This window comes from Gobius niger (genome assembly GCF_951799975.1).
Source record: "Gobius niger genome assembly, chromosome: 6".
Classification (NCBI taxonomy): Eukaryota; Metazoa; Chordata; class Actinopteri; order Gobiiformes; family Gobiidae; genus Gobius; species Gobius niger.
This window is the reverse complement of record NC_136857.1, coordinates 11,555,562-11,573,674: the sequence shown is the minus strand read 5'-3', so window position 1 is coordinate 11,573,674 and position 18,113 is coordinate 11,555,562. Positions and strand designations below refer to the sequence as shown.

Genomic DNA, 18,113 nt, shown 5'->3' with positions numbered 1-18,113 from the left:
AAGTTGCATTTTAATGACTCTTGGATAAACTTAGCGTGGAGAAATATGACAGCACATAATGGTCTGTTCAGGTTTAAATACGTGATAAATCTCCTGGATCTTCTGCCAATTCTTTTGAAAGCCAAGATCTATTGGAACACAGTTTATAATTTACAGTTTATACAAGATGGCTTTGTCACATGAACAGCCTTACACATTATGCAGCAAAAAGAAGAAAATGCTAGGAGTGAAATAGCAGATCACACATAGCAACACAAAGTAAAATCTAATATTTATTTAGGATAACTGAATAAAGAAAAGGCCGTTCATAGTTTCAAGTTTGCAGTAGATTCTGCAGAAAATGCGGATTATGCTTCTTATACAAACAATCTTAGTATTTGTAATTAGCATAAAAGGTTCTCTGCTTCCTCTTAGCTTTTTGATTAGCAAATGATTTGCATAAAAAGGATATTGCTTGTTATATTGTCTAGGCTTATTGTTGTTTGAATCATGAGTTTGAGAAACATATTTTTATTATCTGAATCTAAATGTAGTAGAATTGACAATAAAGCTAGCGTTTACTTTTATTTATTATTGCAATCAGCAAACATACATGTATGACATTGACAGTAGTCTTTTAGAATTGTGTCCAAGAACAAAATAAGACAATTGATAAAATATGTCACAACATCAAACCAAATTTAAATCTCGACGTCGTGCGCTTCGCTTTTTGTCCCTTCCACTTCCCTGTACGTTTAATGAGCTCATAGATGTAGATCAAAGGTTGCTGTTGCAGAAGCGGGAAGTGTCTATTTTAAACCAATTGCATTGTGGTTATTACTTATTTGTATATATTTTCGTATTACCACACAATAGAACTGCTTACATTTAAGTAGCTTGATTTAGCAGCGCGGTGCGTTTGAGTGCGTTAAACAGAGTAAATGCTGGAAAAGTGCGAGTGTGTCGCTGAATGTGAAATGTCAATGTTATTGAACAGGTGCTGTGAGGCAGAGCTGTGATGTTTTTATTTCCAAGCTCTTGTCGAGTGAAGCCGAGGAGAGAGGGCTCATGGGATAATGGGGGAGGCTCTGGTGGTGTGTGTGTGTGTGTGTGTCGCTCCGAGTCTATCCAGAGAGCGTTATTGAGTGGAGGGAAATGACGAGAGTAATAAATGCTTAGAAGGTGCTCATAGGAAATGTTAAATGCACTCTGAATGGGAGGTGGTGTGATTTGTTAAAGTGGCAGATTGTACATCCACTGTCTATAAATTCTCCATTTGTGCTGCAGTGCAACATTACAAATATGTTTCCATAAGGATAGACTCTCATAACATGCAGCAATCTTTGACATTCTCTTCCCTCTACTATTGATTGAAATGCATTTATCTTATTGATTATTCATCTAGGCTGGAATGCTTCCTACGGTATGTTCCTTGGCAAACATTGTATAGGATTTATCTGGAGTTAATTATAAACCACTGATTTGCTAAACAATAGTGTTCACAATTAAGTGTTGTTATTGCTTACTTTGACGTTGATCCCTGGTTCCTTGTGAGTGCGCATTAATGTCTAGTAGAAATATCGATACTTTCATTACAAGGACTGGGCGAGTATCAGTTTTCTGTCCAAAGTAATTAGTTGCATAAATTAATTCTTCATAGTTCTGCATGTTGCATGGACCTTTATGTGGCTTATATTGAAACACTATGATAGGACTTCCACAGCATTGTGTAGATTTGTGGCTATTTAGAAAATGAAATGCCTTTTGAAAAAGCATTTATGCATTATCATTACTGTGTAGGTCCTTTGGGGATATTGTAGTTTGTGGTTTTCAAATGCTTTAGTATTTTATGATGACGCTTGTTCCTCAAGTCAGCGCAGTCGCATTTTGATTTGATCTCGTGTACAGAAATGGCCGTCCCTGTAGTTTTGACCTCTACTGTACAAACATGTCCTGAAAATCATGTGCATTTTGTGTTTAGTCACTCATCTTCAGTCTTCTTACAAATTCAAACCGTAATCCTCGATGTGTGTAGAATGTGCACTGTGAACTGAATTTTCATTTCATAACGGTCATTTCACTTCATAATGATTGCAGTTGTTGTAGGTCTTATTGCTAGTGTGGGAAGAAATGACCTTGTTCTTTCTAGGTGACAGAGACATTAGAATTTAGAATCAATGTTTGTGTTTACTTTAATAAACATTGTCAACACAAGCTGCCATTATTTTCCAAACCCTGCCGAGAACATAATGACGACTGTTGTATTTAGAAGTGTCTTTATAAAAATCCGCTGTCCCTGTGTGTCGACTTGGAACCAGCCTGAGCCTCAGCGCTGCACACACGCGGCTCACTGTCAAGCTGTTCTCACCTCATTTGTTCCATTTCCACATCATTCATGTTTTTCTGCCCTTGTCCTCTGTCTGCCTCTTCCCCCGCTCTCCTCCTGCAGGCTCTGTCAATACTTGTTGAGAGAGGGGCCGTGTGGCAGGAGGCTAGCAGTTGAATGCAGTGCAAGGTTAGTCAACAAAGCTTCATGACACTCGCACACTTGGCTAATGCACTGTTATTCTCCCACTGTCCTGTCTTCCCTCCTGCTTTCACTTGGCTGTTCCCTCTCGCCGCGGAATCATTTCGTCAATTCATTTCCTCTCTTTGTCTCTTTTCATGGCCGTCCTCCTGCTGCTGCTCCTTCACAATTATTTCCAACCACATTATTTATCCTTGTGCAATGAACGACAATTGTATATGGTCTCCACTCTGCTTTTAGTTTAGCGTGACATATAACAGTCACCTCTGAAATTTAGATTCACGGTAATACCCCATGCATATTGTAAATGGGATTCTTCTTTATGAAGCATGAAAAAAAATCGCAAATCTAATCCGAATATACTAAGGATTAGCAATAGCAATTTCATATATTTTTTTCAAACCTCATGCTGCTGCTTTTACCAAAATATGCCCTGTCCTCTCGGCGCCCCTTAGACCTGAATCATTTTGTCAATCCATTTCCCCTCTCTGTGTCTCTGTGGCTATCCTTCATTGCTCCGACTGCCTCCCTGTAGACAGCCCCCCATGCTCCCAGAGAACAGCTCAAGCCTGTCAGCATCTATTCATCGCTCAGCTGTTAACTCATGCTAACCCATCTCCTGTCATTGTCCGAGTTCATCCCTCCTATTTTTAGCATTTCGTACCCATCGCTTTGGATTTGTTCAGGGTTCATGTCCTCAAAAATCCCCAACACGGTGCAGTTTCGTAAAGGTGTGATGAGACTGATTACTGCTTCAGCAACCGTTGTTATTGTTTTCAATGGGGGCTGCTGTACTTTGAGACTTGGCTCTCTGATATGCCTTTAGTGTGAATGTATTGTCTTTCAAAGCCACAATTTTGTAGTTATATAAGGCCCCTGTGGTTGTTGTTTAGGTCTTCTATATTTCTGTTGTAGCTTATGACCTGAGGCTTGTATCGCTGATCTTCTGAAGCTGCTGTTGGCTTTGACCTTTGGAAGCTTCTAGTTTGAGTTTATACTCTTTGGGTTTGTTGAAGTATATTTGACATTTGAGAGTACACTGTTGAGTGACTGACCCTTGAGTCATTCAGTAACATGGGCTAAAATATAGATATGTTGTAGCTATGCTTTGCAATTCCAGACAATTGCTATATATCACTGCAATATAAGAGGTTGAGAAATACATGGATTAGAAATACTGTGCCATTTCCTTTGTCTCTCGCCTGTACGCAGTGAGACCCCGATGTCTTCAAACTTCCCAATCCGCTGCCTGCCGTACCTCTCTCTGTTTTACACTTTAAATCCCAATGAGCAACATGCGAAAACGTGATTACTGTTGTACCTTTTGCGCCCGCTTTAAAAGGAGGTGCGAGACTGTGAGCTGCTGCCCCTATCTGACAGTCCACCATTGCGACGCCGTATCGAGCCGCGGCACGGAGGGGGCCCGCGGTTCAAAGCCGACGAGCAGGTTACTTAATGAGTTTGGTAATTGGCTCGCTGTGGCCTCCGCGCGTCCCTGCCCTCCCGCTGCTGATGTGAGCAGGAACACACGGCTTTTTCACGCTGCGTTTTTTTTCCTACCTCGCTCCATCAATCTTTGCCTCAACACTGCCTTTTTCACCGAGGCTTCGGTCAGACAGCGTTGGCTATGGTTTGAACATGTGTCTTGTTTGACACCTTCACTGTGCAATATTAAACGCGATAAGTGCGTGTCAGGAGTGTAACATCACAGAAAATGGTTATGTAAAGCCTGATGTCTGATGATAACAACTTACTTCGTCATTCGCTTTCAGATTTTCAAATGTGCTTGAGTGATGGACAAGATTGCCTCATTGACTGCATAATATTTTCAATTTATTGTAGTCACTTGGCCCTTGAACCTGCTTATGCATCAGCATAATAACAACAATGATTTTACCTGCCCTCATCGCTAATGAATATTGCAGAGGGTGTGCAGATTATTTCACCGCATGGCAACAGAAGCCAAATGATTGTCAACATTCAGTTATAACATGTTGTTTTTTGTTTTCTGTCACTATAGGCCCATACAGTGTCATGTGAAACCCTGCAATTGCCTATAAGTTTAACACTAGTCTCTCATTCAACCCAGTCTGTCGTGTCTTTAATTCATATTTTCATGGAGACAACTTGGCTCTGCTCTCTTGATAGCTCCACTCTGATTGGAGCTGTTAAATCAAATCACCAACTTGCATGCGGCAGAAAGCATATTTGGTCTGCAGTCTAGCGTAGCCACAACAATCACTATACAGCCGTGCAGTGTATTCCCAATTGCTCCTATTATAAAGACAGTTAGCATGCGGCGCGATGGCTCCCCACTCTACTGTATCAAATATCATGAGGCTTACTCCGTCTATCTCTCTCTCTCACTTACTCGCTATCACTTCGTCTCTTTGCTGCCACATTCACATCTATTATTGGTCAGATGCCGCATGCATTATGCAAAATACTGCCGTTTTAAACAAGCAATTTGTGCAAATTTCCAGTTCGCCACTTCTGAGAGAATGGCCACAAGATGCACAAACACTGAGTGGATTCATAAGGCTGGATGGGAAAGCAATAGCAGTCACTTGTAATTTACTCCGACAGATCCCTATCCTTCACAGTATCTAGTGTGCACTTGGAGCTGCTTTTCCTTATTGTTTTATTAAGACTGTAACATCTGCTGTCATTAACATACAGTTTAATTCACAAGCTAATCTCGAATCACGCTAATTAAGAGATATGCCTTTTTACGTTGTTTATAGCCGTGTTTGTGTCTAACAAGCCCCTCGACTGAATGCCTTCGGGGATGCACTGTATTTGAGGTTGAAAGAAAAACTAATATATTCGAGCTAATGAACCAGCTTCCCACCTTACTACCTGCGCTCATTAATTCTCATTTTGTATCTTTAAAAAGCCATAAATAAAATTGGAATATGTTAGTGAGTGAGCAAGCGAGCCAGCCGCCAAAGCGTGTTATCTACTGCGCGGAGGGATCGGGGAGGCCAGAGCGCGGCTAAGTGGCTCCTCTTGACCCGCGCGCTGGTCTCCAAACTGGATACACATCACCACGCGTTTCAAAAATACTGACCAACCATGAAAGTGACTATGGGTTACTAGTGCTGTTATTGCTGTCCAGTGCTATCTGCTGGCATAGACCTATCACACCACTGTTCACTCTGTTTTGATTCTATGAAAAACGAGCCACTTTGCTAAAATTAACAACATCCCTTGATACATTGTTCCTGGCAGATTCAGTACACCGCAATTTGCTATGTAAGGGTATGTAAGGGTATGTAAGGGTATGTAAGGGTTACGCACACAGTGGAATAATGTGTAGTAGTTTGGAGGTACATCATGTAATAAGACAAAAGACCCCAAATCTAACTCTAGCCTTATGTCTTATTACATGATGTATCTCCAAACTACTAATACGCATTATTCCATGGTGTATGCGCTAAATAGTGTTTACAGATTGTTACAGAGCACATTACATTGTGCTTAACTTGGTACATACAATGTATCAAGTGTAGTGTGAAATAGAGTGTAACTTGCAAGATGCTCAATATCGCAAATGTAGTGCCCTATTCATTCAGGCATAAAAGAAAATATTGTAATGATGACACAGAATTATGTAATTTATCGTTGAGTGTCTTTTAAAAAGTTATATGTTTGTGATTTCTCTTATATAAAAAAATCACTGATCTTCATTGAGACCTTAAAGGGATATTTCACTATTTTTGACATAGAGCCTAATTTTCTAGTTATCCAGAGTGTTGTTGATTTCTGGAGATATTTTTTTTATTTCATGCAGTCCTTATATTTGAAGAGTTTAGTGGTGCCAGGCTAATGCTAGGCTAGCGCATGTCTATGGTAACTAGTAGCCTGCATTAAAAACAGTCTGACCCAAGCACAGTGCACCTGAGGCAAATCACTTATAACACCAGACTACCCATATCATATCACCCATATGTCTGCGTTGACTGAATCATTTTTTTAATATAACCATTTTGCATTTAAAATAAGTTATATTTGAGCAAAATTAGCTTCCTGGTTGTAAGCTACGCAGCGGCGGAGAGATCTGCTAGGTTCTACAAATCAGATATGGCAACATTTGGAGGATGACACAATGATTTTGAAGAGGTTTTTAATGCAGGCTACTAGTTACCATAGTTGTGCTAGCCTAGCACTAGCCTAGCACTAATAAACTCTTCAAATATAAGAACTGCATGAATTAAATACAAAATCTAAAAAAGAATCAACAACACGCTGGATAACTAGGAAATGTCAAAAATACTGAAATATCCCTTTAATAGACTCGCTTTGTTCTGAGTTAAAGTTGTTATTTGAGTCCATTTGAAATATTGCAACAGTATGACGCATATTAGTTCAAATCTAATAATGCTATTTTTCCTCCTAAGTAGTACTACGTCACTACTCCAGTGTCAACACAAAGTTGGCTACACATCTCTGGTTTCCCCTAAAAGCCATTGTTCAACAGCCAATCAGAGCCCTCCTTATTGGAGTGTGCCTGTAAGCTAAAGCTCTTTTAACTTGTCTGATTTTTTTTTTTCTATTAGAGGATAGAACAGAATCATGTTTAACACCACGTCTATGCGCTGCCGCTTCAAATCACACATTTTCCCCATCACTGACACACTGACTGCGCTTTTGCCTCTCTGAGATCATATTCCTCTTGCTATTACCGACGCGTAAGAAAGTATAGAGTGAAAAATGGTCTCGGACGACTCAAGAAGCCTGTCCCTGTGACCTATAATAGATGTGCTTATTCTGGTTATCACTGGCTATCTGTAAACTAGATATCTGAATCATTAGCTTACACTCTGAGCGCAGCCGAGTGTGACCGGAGAATAATTGATTTGTGCAGAAAGAGCTGGTTGGAAGAGAAAAAGGCTGCACTGGGGGCCGCTGCGCCATATTGAGACTTAATATGCATGGATTATACTATTGTGCAGAGTTCATTTTTTATTTTGTTCATTGTGAGTCATGCCTTCCCTTTCCTCATGTGCTTGCGAGGGCTTGGTGACATGACCTTCTGCCGCTATTGTTAACTGTATTTTAACAAACAATACGATGAGGAATGTTACAACACCACATTTTTTCCAAATCAAGCGGCAGATTGTCAATGCAAATGCTAAAAGATAATGGCTTTTGTTGTCGACAATGGTTATTATGACTTCTGTTTATTTTTGACCAGCACTTTGGTCTTAGGGATGTCTAGACCAGCGGCTCTCAATCTTACCACCTATAAGAAAGTACTGCGCTCTCCCTGCATCGACAGATCGAAATCAGTCCATAACAAGATTGTTCTGGGTCTAAAAAAGAAATGGGGCTAAAATAGGTCTTACAGTAATTATGACTTTAGTTGTACACAAGGATTAACCCACAAAAAGACAAAAACACAAGTAAAATTGCATGTACCAATTGTACAAAGTAGTTATATGTACATAAAAAAAAAAAAAGGCTTGACCTGCACAGAAGCCTGAGTACCCGTACTGCAGTTTGACAAACACTGTTCTAGACCTATCAGTGAAAGATGAGCTATTGTTCATTTGAAGCTTATTTGAGGTTTCAAATACATAAATAAATAAATAAATAAGACAAATTTAAAGCCAAATCTGAGCCATTTAGTAATTAACTTGTCTCCATTGCAATAACTGATTTATGTCTCGGATGAAATTTTGCGTTTTTGGTCTTCCTTGTGTTGTTGTAAAGTGCTATATAAATTAACATGTCTCCGTTACAATAACTGAAGATGGCGATTGTCAATTGTGAGGTTTTGGTTGTTCTCACTGAACTGTTTCCCCAGCTTTTGTTTGGCTTTATTGCAGCCAATAAGCGGAGTGTGTAGTTCCTCTCTGCGTCCATCGGGTGGCAGTGTATGGAGGTGTTGTTTGAGCTGGAGTCTCGGCTATCTGAGACATTAACCACACAGGAATCACACACCCCAACGGCCACTTTCCCTGTGCTCCTCTACTCGTCTGTTTTTTTTTTTTTTCTTTTTTACACCGCACTCTCTGACTTCACAGACCTGCGCTCACCTCTGCTCTGAGCTCAGCCCCTGTTCCTCAACCCAGACTCAAACACATGCACTGTTTGTTTATCTTACACTGCCTTTGTTCACTAAAGGATTTGGCTGAAATGTAAACTTCCTCTTTGCTAACAGCCTGCCTCTCTCTCTCCTTCTCTCTCGGAAATACACTCTCATTCCTTAGACTCGCTTGCCACTACTAGACACTGAACCGCTTTTGTATTCAGATCAATGGGGCCCTGTTTTGCCTGGAGAATCAGACAGCAGACAGTTCATGTGAGAGCTTAAAGAATGTCAGAAGCTTTGTAAAGGTAGTAAAACCAATATGTATCTGAACAGCTTTTCCAAAGTGGTCAATTAAGCTGATAAAATGCAGTCCTGAGTTTCTTTATAATAAAAGCTCTTAAGCTGTTATCATCTGGAATTTAATTACAGGAACCTTTGAGAGTCGCAACTAAACAATAGTCTAAGCTCTACAGCGACTTTGAATACAGAGGGATTTGTGAATGAGTACTGGGGCTTTACACAGTGTGGTCCCAGAAACTTTCCAGACAGACAAAACTGACTTCAACTATTCATTGTTTTTAGTGACACCTCTTGAAGGGAAGTAGACCAAATGATCCAGCATGTACAATAGTCTCATCATAAAAAGGTCAATCACACTGCACTTCATGTATATCTAAATCTGCTGTGCTGTTAGCCTAATTGTAAATTACTAACTCGTGTTGCTTTGTTTTGCCTGTACATGTTTAGCATATGCACAGTTGAGGTCTGTTTCTCTTACAGTAAGAGTTATAGTTATTTTAATCATAGGCTATTTTTATTTGCCTGCTCTTAAATTATTCATGAATCTATTATTATTATTACTAGTCTATGAAATTCCTAGTTTGTTAAACCGATCACTGACAATGACAGGGAAAATGTGGATTTGGCTTGTGCTAACTTGTGAATGTAGCGTCATGCTTGTTAATGTGTGTATTGAAACATCTTTGTGCGGAGAGATTAACGTTACATTAACAAATCAGTGCAATTGTTTTGTATTCAAATCAGTTCATTTATTTAGATGATTCTTTGAAAATAAAGGTTTTGTGTCTGTTTGCTTCTGACAATGCAGTGCCTCAAGAGTAATCTGAGCCCTGCAGTGATGTCACATGAAAACTATGAATAAACATTTAACATTTAAATGCATTTATAATAATAATGTTCATACAGTTCCTTTTATTAGCCCCCTTTCTATACATTCAGGGTTGCCTTGCAGCCGTGAGAGACGTTAAAAGCTAAATTGCAAAGTGTTAACAGCAGGCTTTTAAAAGTATCATGTAGTTATGAGTTTGTGTTTGAAACATACCGTACCAAATGTCAGAGCCTATGGTTGTTTCCATCGACTTCTCCATTACTTATGAGCATTTCCATCTTGTTCCTTGACATAAACGTCTGTCATAGCAGTTTCTCCCACATTTCACAAAGCAGAAAATGTCATTTCCTCTCCCTGTTGTTTGCCAGGTGGTTTACTCCCTCCACCAGGAATACGACGCATCCATTTTTCTCATAACAAAAATACTTTCACCAAATGACTTCTGCCTAATGCTGCTGCTCCAAGCGAGTTTCGACTCTCCGGAGTAGATCGTGTCGCTTGGCAAAGACATTAAACATATGTAGCCTAACAAGTGTGTCATCTTCTTGGTTTTCAGTGAGTTGCGAGGGCTGCCAAACGCCACTGTGAATAGCTATGTAAACAAGATCGCTATGTGCAGGGCTAGACCTCGCACCCATCGCCTAAAGTGAAATACCATTCTCCTGGCTTCCCCTTTGCATTTTTACTACTCTGGTAATGATCGCAAATAAAGACTTGAGTTCGGTAGCTGCTTAATTACAGGCTGTCTGTCTGGATACTCTCCAAAGGGCACGTTAGTTTCTTTGTGTTTTTGTGTCACCTCGATGAAGCTAAAATGTCAAACGCCTTGCTTTTGTTGCTTGTTGTGCTTTCCTTCAAGCGTTTCATTTTGAAGCTCAACCTTGAAGCCGCGTCTCCAGCTTGTAGTTAACTCCGCTTAGTCGTGTCATTTCCTTGAGATTAGGGGGGATTGTTCCATTGCTTCCACCTTCTTTCTCAGCCCCCTGCAGGCAGTAAGTCAGTAGTTTTAATTAGTCATATTTCAAGAAGCTATTTTCTCGTCGAGTTGCCCTCCTAACTTGTAAAGCACTTTCTTTAAGGATCCTAAAAGGGCCAATGAGTGATATTTGAAGTCAAGCTTTTTTTTCTACTCGCCTGCCAGAGCCCCAAAAGGAGGGGAGCGATCCGGAGCGGTAACTTGAGGCAGCAGCATTCGCACACAGGCTTTGTTCTTTCTGGATAGAATACGTGTGTCAGAGAGAGAGTCAGCGCCTTTTAAGTGCCATCTGGAAAAGCACTATCCCATTGTATTAATACAACAGGAAAGGTTGCTATCATAACTGTCTTTAACTAACTGGAAGGAAAAAAACTGTCTCAAAGTTCACCAGCTCAGTATGGTTGACCTTTTAATCCTAAGAACCAATTACTCATATTTGTTTGTAAAGTGCCTCCAACCAATTCTAAAAAAAAAAAAAAAAAAAGTATGTTCACTGTGAGGACTGATCCGTTGCTCCACAAGGACTTACTGTACTCCAGATTACAACATGACTAAACCCGCTCCCAGATCATCTGAGAGAGCCGGCACGTCATTGCAAGAGCAGGACTGAAGAACTGTGTGGCTCTTAAAAAATGCAGATGCCCGTTCTCATTGTTGTCACAAATCCGTTCAGGTCGTGACTTATGTTAACACAATAATGATCAAGAGTGCGTGGTTTAGACCCTTGTTATTTTCATTTTTTATTATACCTGGTGGTTTAGTCTATGTCTAGCCCAGTGTCAGACCTATGACTCGGTTAGTTTCATCTTAATTTAGGCTTTTCATTTTTTAAGCCGGTGCGATGGAAAGCCAAATATTTTCATGTGGTGGAAACTACTGGTCTTGCCCATTCGTTTTCCCTTTTTGGCAGCAGCCAGGGGAGTTAGCTTGTTACACTGTCGAGATTTAGTCATGTGTTAAAGGCTTCTGAAGTGCACCCCCTCCATTGCCACAATCTCACCCTGCTATTGGTTTACACAGTAGCTTTCTCCCAATCCCCCCCTTTTTTTTCTTCTTCTTCTTCAACTTGTGTGCTCATCCCCAGTGAATGTATAAAATGAACTTACTAGATATGAGTGCTTAAGAGGCCAGCGCCTGAGCCGTGCCAAGTGTCTCTCCCGGCCTCAGTCATCCATGTCAGTTTTTCTGTTGTTTCAGCTACTACTGGCTCACTTATTTGTATTGCCGAGCACTTTCTCTCCTCTGAGCTGTCGTGTGTGGTGGTGCTGCTGCCGCTGCTGCTGCTGCCTGCTGAAAGACTTGTTTTGTGCACAGTGTAGAAATCGAGGCTAAAGCAAACAGTCTGTGTCAGCCCCAGTTTTTGTTAAGTATATATTTTTAATGAGCATAAGTGGCGACAGAATCCCATAAACCATGAACGGAGTAGTCGGGCAAAGCGAAGCGACTGCGGGGGTTGCGCCGGTCTCTCAGTAGTACTAGTCTTTTTTTGTTTTGTCTTGTTCTAATTAAGTTTGATGTCGATGGGGGAATATAAAATGCAAGTTTGGCGTTGCATCACTGTCCTCCTGCCCACTCGCACACCTTTTCCTATAAATCTTCCATAACGATCGCAAGGTACAAAAAAAGAAAGTGTCACTTCTTTCTCCGTGAGATTTTATTTCCTGAAGATTGAAGTTTTTGTTCTGGCTGAGAGAAGAAGAGGCTCTGCTCGGGGAAAAAGGCATTGTGATGGCTGGTTTGAAAGGCGGACAAAATCGAATAGACACAGTCAGCTTCCCAGATACATGCTTAGGCCTGTAGAATGTGGAGTGCTTTGCTTGTAACTGCGCCGCTTGTCTCCTTTCATTACGGGTTAATGGTGGCCAACTTGACAGAGCCATGTGATAAACAGAGGGGCTGTGAAATCCTGGAGGTGGAGTCCTCGTCTTCCTGATAATGGGATCTCATCTGCCACCGGGAGGGGAAGCTGCCTTTGCCTTTGCCTTTGCCCCAGCCATGCCGCCAATCCAGCTCTGCCTCTATTCCGCCTTCTAGTTCAGAAGATCCACCGCGCTCCGCTTTCAGAACTGTCGAGGGCAAATTTAAGCCTCACACAGTGTCTTTGTTGCCGGAGATCGTCAGAGGATAGTCTAAAACTGATAAGACTGCCTTTGTTGTGTTGGAAAAAAAGGAAATGTGTCTCTTCTTGTAATAGAACACAGCATTCCTTTTTATCTACTGGGCATAACGTATACCCGAAAATAGGTCTGCACAATATATCGCCCAAAAATTGTTATTGCTGTATAAAGGGATGCAATATTCATATCCCAAGAAGCCACAGTATTTTGCAAAATCACTGTGGGCTTCCATGAGTGTTTTCACTTTTTCGTGCCAACACAGCAAAACAAAAGTGCCTTGTAAGTCTTTTTCCTTTTTTTTCCCAAGCTATACTCGCATTGTCACAGAAACATCAGAAAGTGTAAAATACAATAACTGAAAAACTCTATAAACTGTTATTATGGTTGGGGGAAAATCTTGAAAGTTTTTAGAACCCTTTATGAACTGCCCAAAGTGCTATTCTTAATAAAACTCTTTCTTTTGAGGAGAAAGTCACAAAGCGGCTATTTTCAACGAAGCCACACCATCTCATAACTAACAGTGGGCAAACCGGCTGTAATTCCACAGTAGCATAAAGATCCCTGACAGATTACTGGGAGAGCTCTGTTGTGTGTGTAAATAGCTGTTTGAGATAAATGACCGACTACCACTGCTTGTCATTAGTGCGTCGGTTAAACGGCAAAATGCAGCGCCGAATGCACGGATACACGGCTCCCTGCCCCGGCTTGTGTTTGCCCGCCCCACGGCAGGCGACAGACTGGAGCGTGTGTGTAAATATCATAAAGACTGACCTTGTGAAATGTATACACAGTGTGATAAGGGAGGAGCTGCGGTGTTGCGTTACTAGGAGGGGAGAGTCGCCTCAGGAGCTGGAAGAGGTTTTGAACCACTTTGTTTTATACAGAGAGACCCCCCCGCCACCCTACTCCCCTCTCCAATACCACCCCCTCTGCCTATGTCCCCCTTGTGCTTTTCAAACCAGGACGGCACCGACGTGGTTCTTGTTCTGCAGCACAATGAAGAGGGGGACCCCCAGTAAGACCAGCCCCTCAACTCAATTTCTATTGATCTCTCGCAGGCTGTTCCTCTCCTGGTCGTGTTTGGCTTCAGCGCGTTAAAAAGAGAGAGAGAAAAAAAAACGAACTAAATGTGACCACTATTTGCCTTAGTTAATTGGATTTTGACAGCGATCCAATATTATGTTTGAGACAATGAAAATGTGTCAAGGCGGCTTGGTCAAATGGAAATGTCCCTATTAATTTAGGACTTAATACAGTCAGTCTTTGTTGTCCTGCAATGTCATAGCACAGCACTGTTTTTACTGGCTCACACTGAAGCAATAAATCCTGAACTTTGCAAAGGACGTTCTGTGGTTATGAGACTTGAAAATGGTTAAATCTGCACAATAAATCACGGTTATTTAGGCAGTGTCTCGTGATGCTTAAAAAAACCCCACCTAATCCTGTAGTTTAGAAACCTGTTTTGCAATGTATGTGATTCTTGGATTAGGTTAGCGGGTCACATTTCAGCCTCCTGTCAAAATGTTAATGCTCCTGGATGTGTTTACAATGTGCACAATGAACTGAACCTCACATCCTCAGACCAATCTCTAATTAGTTTTGGCAGATTCTTCAAAGCGATGGGATATTAGACGTTTTGTTGCTCAATTAAAGGAGCATTTGCTTTTGTTCATAACCTTTCTTAAACTTATTAATATTCGCACAAGGCTGATTTCACACAAAAAAAGCGGTGAAAAATCCGTAGTGGCGACTATTTAGGACTACGCATTATGGGGCTCTGATCAAAGGTTACTGTGATTGTGGCTTTGTTTTAACAGCATGACTAGCACGGATGGGATTTGCTGCGGCGCCATTTTCAACCTTCACCTCCTGAATATTACTAATGGTCTGCTCACATTGTCAACGCTGCTTGTTCCAGCCTTTTTAATGGGTGGGGTGACTAATTAATTCATTATCCCAAAATGCAAATGAGCTGCATCAGCCTCTCACTCGCCTTCCCGGCTTATCCCCCGTGTGTGTGTGTGTATATTCTGCCAGAAGCACCGCCTAATGTTTTCAGTAGGAAACCAGTGACCTGTGTTTAGATTTACAGGGATGATTTGCTATTTGAAAGTGTCTGTGTTGTTTAGGTATTGGTTATAAATGAGGAATAGCTTTCACTTTGTTTATCCATTCACAGCTATGATAATTGCCTCTCATTGCAGCACAGTGTAAACACTTTCGACTGTGTGAAGCGTTTCTTAACATAAGGCATAGAGTGCCATTCACGATTAGTTTTAGACATTAGTTACAAATAAGCTATAAACTTGTGGCTTTTGTTGATATGTCCTTGTTTTTCACTGTGACTAGAGACTCTTAACTTACACTTGGTTTTTACACAATGTTTTATTTCAAATGTCGCCTAGAGTCAGACTGGGGGGTTGTTTGTTCTCATACTAACGCTGAAGTGTAAGCATTTAGTGGTACAATATTTTCCAAATAAATGGACTACTGTACCGGATTTCAGCTGTTATCTGGTATCTGGTGTGGTAAATCCAGCCTTTGGAGAGGCATAAATCTCTGGTTCAAGTAACATTTTCATAGTTTAGGCTACACACTGACACCTGGAGTGGAGTGTCAGAGAAACTACTCTGTGGCCTCTTTTCAAGGCTGTAAAATGCTTTTCTCCAGGAAATGAAAGGTTGCAAAACACCAGAACTCCATACTGCTTTTTACAGAAAATCATTGCTGTCTAAACGGCTCATTTGGGAGACTTTGGGTCGTGTTTGTTCTTAGGTCTTAAAAAATGTGTGGCCAGCTTTAGTCACAAATGGGCAAATAGCGTTGGCTTTTTTTTTAATCCAAGGCTGTTATTGACTCTTTTGCGTAATATGGTCACACTACACTACTCATTGCCCTTGCTTCCCAACACTTTATACTGTGTAAACGGCGTTTCCCCACGGGAGTCTCCATCAATCAGCACCCCGAGCTGCCCCTCCACGTCCTCCACCACCTTAACCCTTTTGTCTTTGATGATTTCTTGGATCCATGCCATGTTTTTATTACGGACAGTGTTTTTTTTGTGTGTGTGTGTCTTTTTTCCCACTCTGTTTTTTTTTCCTTTCGCGTTGGAAGTGTGTGGTCGCCGCGCGTAATTCTACCAGTATGTGGATAAAGAAAGACTAGGTCAGCCATGTGGATGCGTCTGTTGAACAGCTGAAGAGGAGCAGGCTGGAGGGGGAGGAGGGGAGGGAGGGAGGGAATGAAGAGGAGGAGGAGGACCGAGGAGGGGGGGGGGTTAGTACAGAGACGGAGGGGGGAGAGAGCGTGTGTACGAGCGGTGTGTGTGCGCATTGGGAAGCGAGAGGCAACGGGGTGAGCGCGTGTGTGTGTTGGGAGCAGGGAGGAAAAAAAAAAAAAAAAGAGGAAGCCCGTCCGTGTAAACGCTTTCCTTTTACCTAACACCCCGCGGAACAGGCACTTATTTTTTTTTATTATTATTATTTTTCTTCTTCTTCACGTGGACGCTAACCTCGCCAGCCGCGGCCAAAAGGGAATACGGAACCGCTTTGAGGAGGACTACTCGAACTCACGCGTTGTGTTACGATACCAAGAGTCTATCAGTAAAGTGAAACCGCCTTTTGTGTGGAAGCAAGTGCTCGCCTCTGGTCCGTGCAGGCAGCGGTGTGGAGGAACAAAAAAAAGAAAAGAAAAACACACAACAACAACGAAGGGATAAGATTTGTTTTACGTTTTTTGACGCACGCTATTGGATTGGCTTTTATTTGGAAGTTCGCGGGTCAACTCGGGCAAACGGGATTTTTTCAACTTGTTTGCAGCGGTCTCTGGGACTCCTAAGAATCACCAGACTGGCGGGTGAGTAAGTTACACATGCAGAATAGAAAAAAAAGAGAGAAGTGCAGGATTGCTGTGGTTAAGGGAGGAAGGGAATGAAAGAGGGGAGACAAGAGTGGAATTTGGAGTATTGCTGTTACGCGTAAAAGTGCCAATCGCTTGCATGTGTCCTTTTTTTGAAAGTTTTCACTGCTTTGTCGTCCAACTTGGCTTAAAGTGCACCGACCCTCGAACAACCCTCGTGACCCCCTCTGGCCTGAAACTTATTACCTAGCTACGACTGGGCTGTAATGTTTAAGAGTTAGAGTAAACAAAACATATCTAACAACAAGAAAGAAAGAAGAAAAAAAAAGGTGCTCCAAGCTATTAATCATAATGAGGGTGAAAGATTTTATGACAGGGGAGGACAAACAAGTTCAAATCCTGATGAGTCACTTAAGACTGGTGGGATTCCCCCTTAAGATTCAGAAAGATGTTGGATTTGAAGCCAGAGTTGTGTCGTCAGTTGATCATTAGATGGTAATAATCACAATGGGAATCAACTTTGGCAATGTGGTTTTTGTTTTTGTTTTTTTTCTGTGCATGGGAGACTTTGAGTTGCAAACTGTTGAAGGACCACCAAATTAACTTGACTTCCCCCCTTCAGCACCCCAGAGGCTATGAACTCTGGCCCGAGCACATGCGGATCTCACTGTGGGGAAAGGGAGAGGGGGGGTCTTGGGCTGTTGTTGAAAAGAGCAAAGCAGGGGGGGGTGAGCTGGCTGGTGGGATAGTTTTATAAGGGGAGGGGGGGGGGGGACAGATTAGGATTTGAACTGCAGTTATTTGTCTGCGAGGCGGCTTATCTAATGTTTTCCAGTCCGACTCTCTTGGAGCGGGGAGGAGGAGGGCTTGTTTATTTAATATGGTGTAAAATTGGTCATAGTGAGTTTTCATGTGATTCTAGTCAGAAGTCCAAATCCCCCGGGCGGGCACACACGCAGAGATCCAAGCTGAGGGAACTGGAACGCCGTATAAAACAATAAAACAACTCCACTGCCACTTGTCAAGTGCCCACTCAGCCCTGTGTTAACTAGAAGTGACCCGCAGTTAAATGATTCATATCTGATTAATCCACTTAAGAGCTGGAGGTATGTGGCACAAGTAACACATGTAATGAATAGGTGTGAGCGCAAAACCGATTCGTGCCTCGTAAAAAAAAAACATTCACACAGTTTCCAAGCCAGGCAGGAATGTGAACATATGACATTGTGCAAAATAACGTTACAGGAAAAGTGACACCTGTCCCATTTCTACTGAACAGACTGGAGCTTTCCTTACTGTGCTTAAACAATGAATGCATTGCTCGTAGATATTGATCTGAACTGAAAGGGCTTTTTTCAGTTCAGTAGGCTAACAAAGCTTAAGTTGTTTGAGCATGAGTTGAGAAACGAGTTTAAAAGAGCAAAGTTGACAGCAGAACGGTGTCTATAGAACATGTTGTAACAATTACAATGTAAGAGCTCTTTGCGGAA

At 41.6% G+C, this 18,113-nt stretch overlaps 1 protein-coding gene across 4 annotated transcripts in view; it reads left to right on the top strand.

The window, feature by feature from the left end:
* rerea (arginine-glutamic acid dipeptide (RE) repeats a) overlaps positions 1–18,113 on the top strand; it is a 161,987-nt gene that overhangs the window by 40,058 nt on the left and 103,816 nt on the right. The window contains exon 1 of one of the 4 annotated variants that reach the window (XM_079558574.1): positions 16,304–16,620. The exons of 2 other annotated variants lie outside the window; for them this stretch is intronic. The gene's annotated coding sequence lies outside the window, so the exon portion shown is untranslated. Of the gene's footprint in view, positions 1–16,303; positions 16,621–18,113 lie in introns of those variants that run through there. One more of the 4 variants, XM_079558571.1, reaches the window with a different exon arrangement.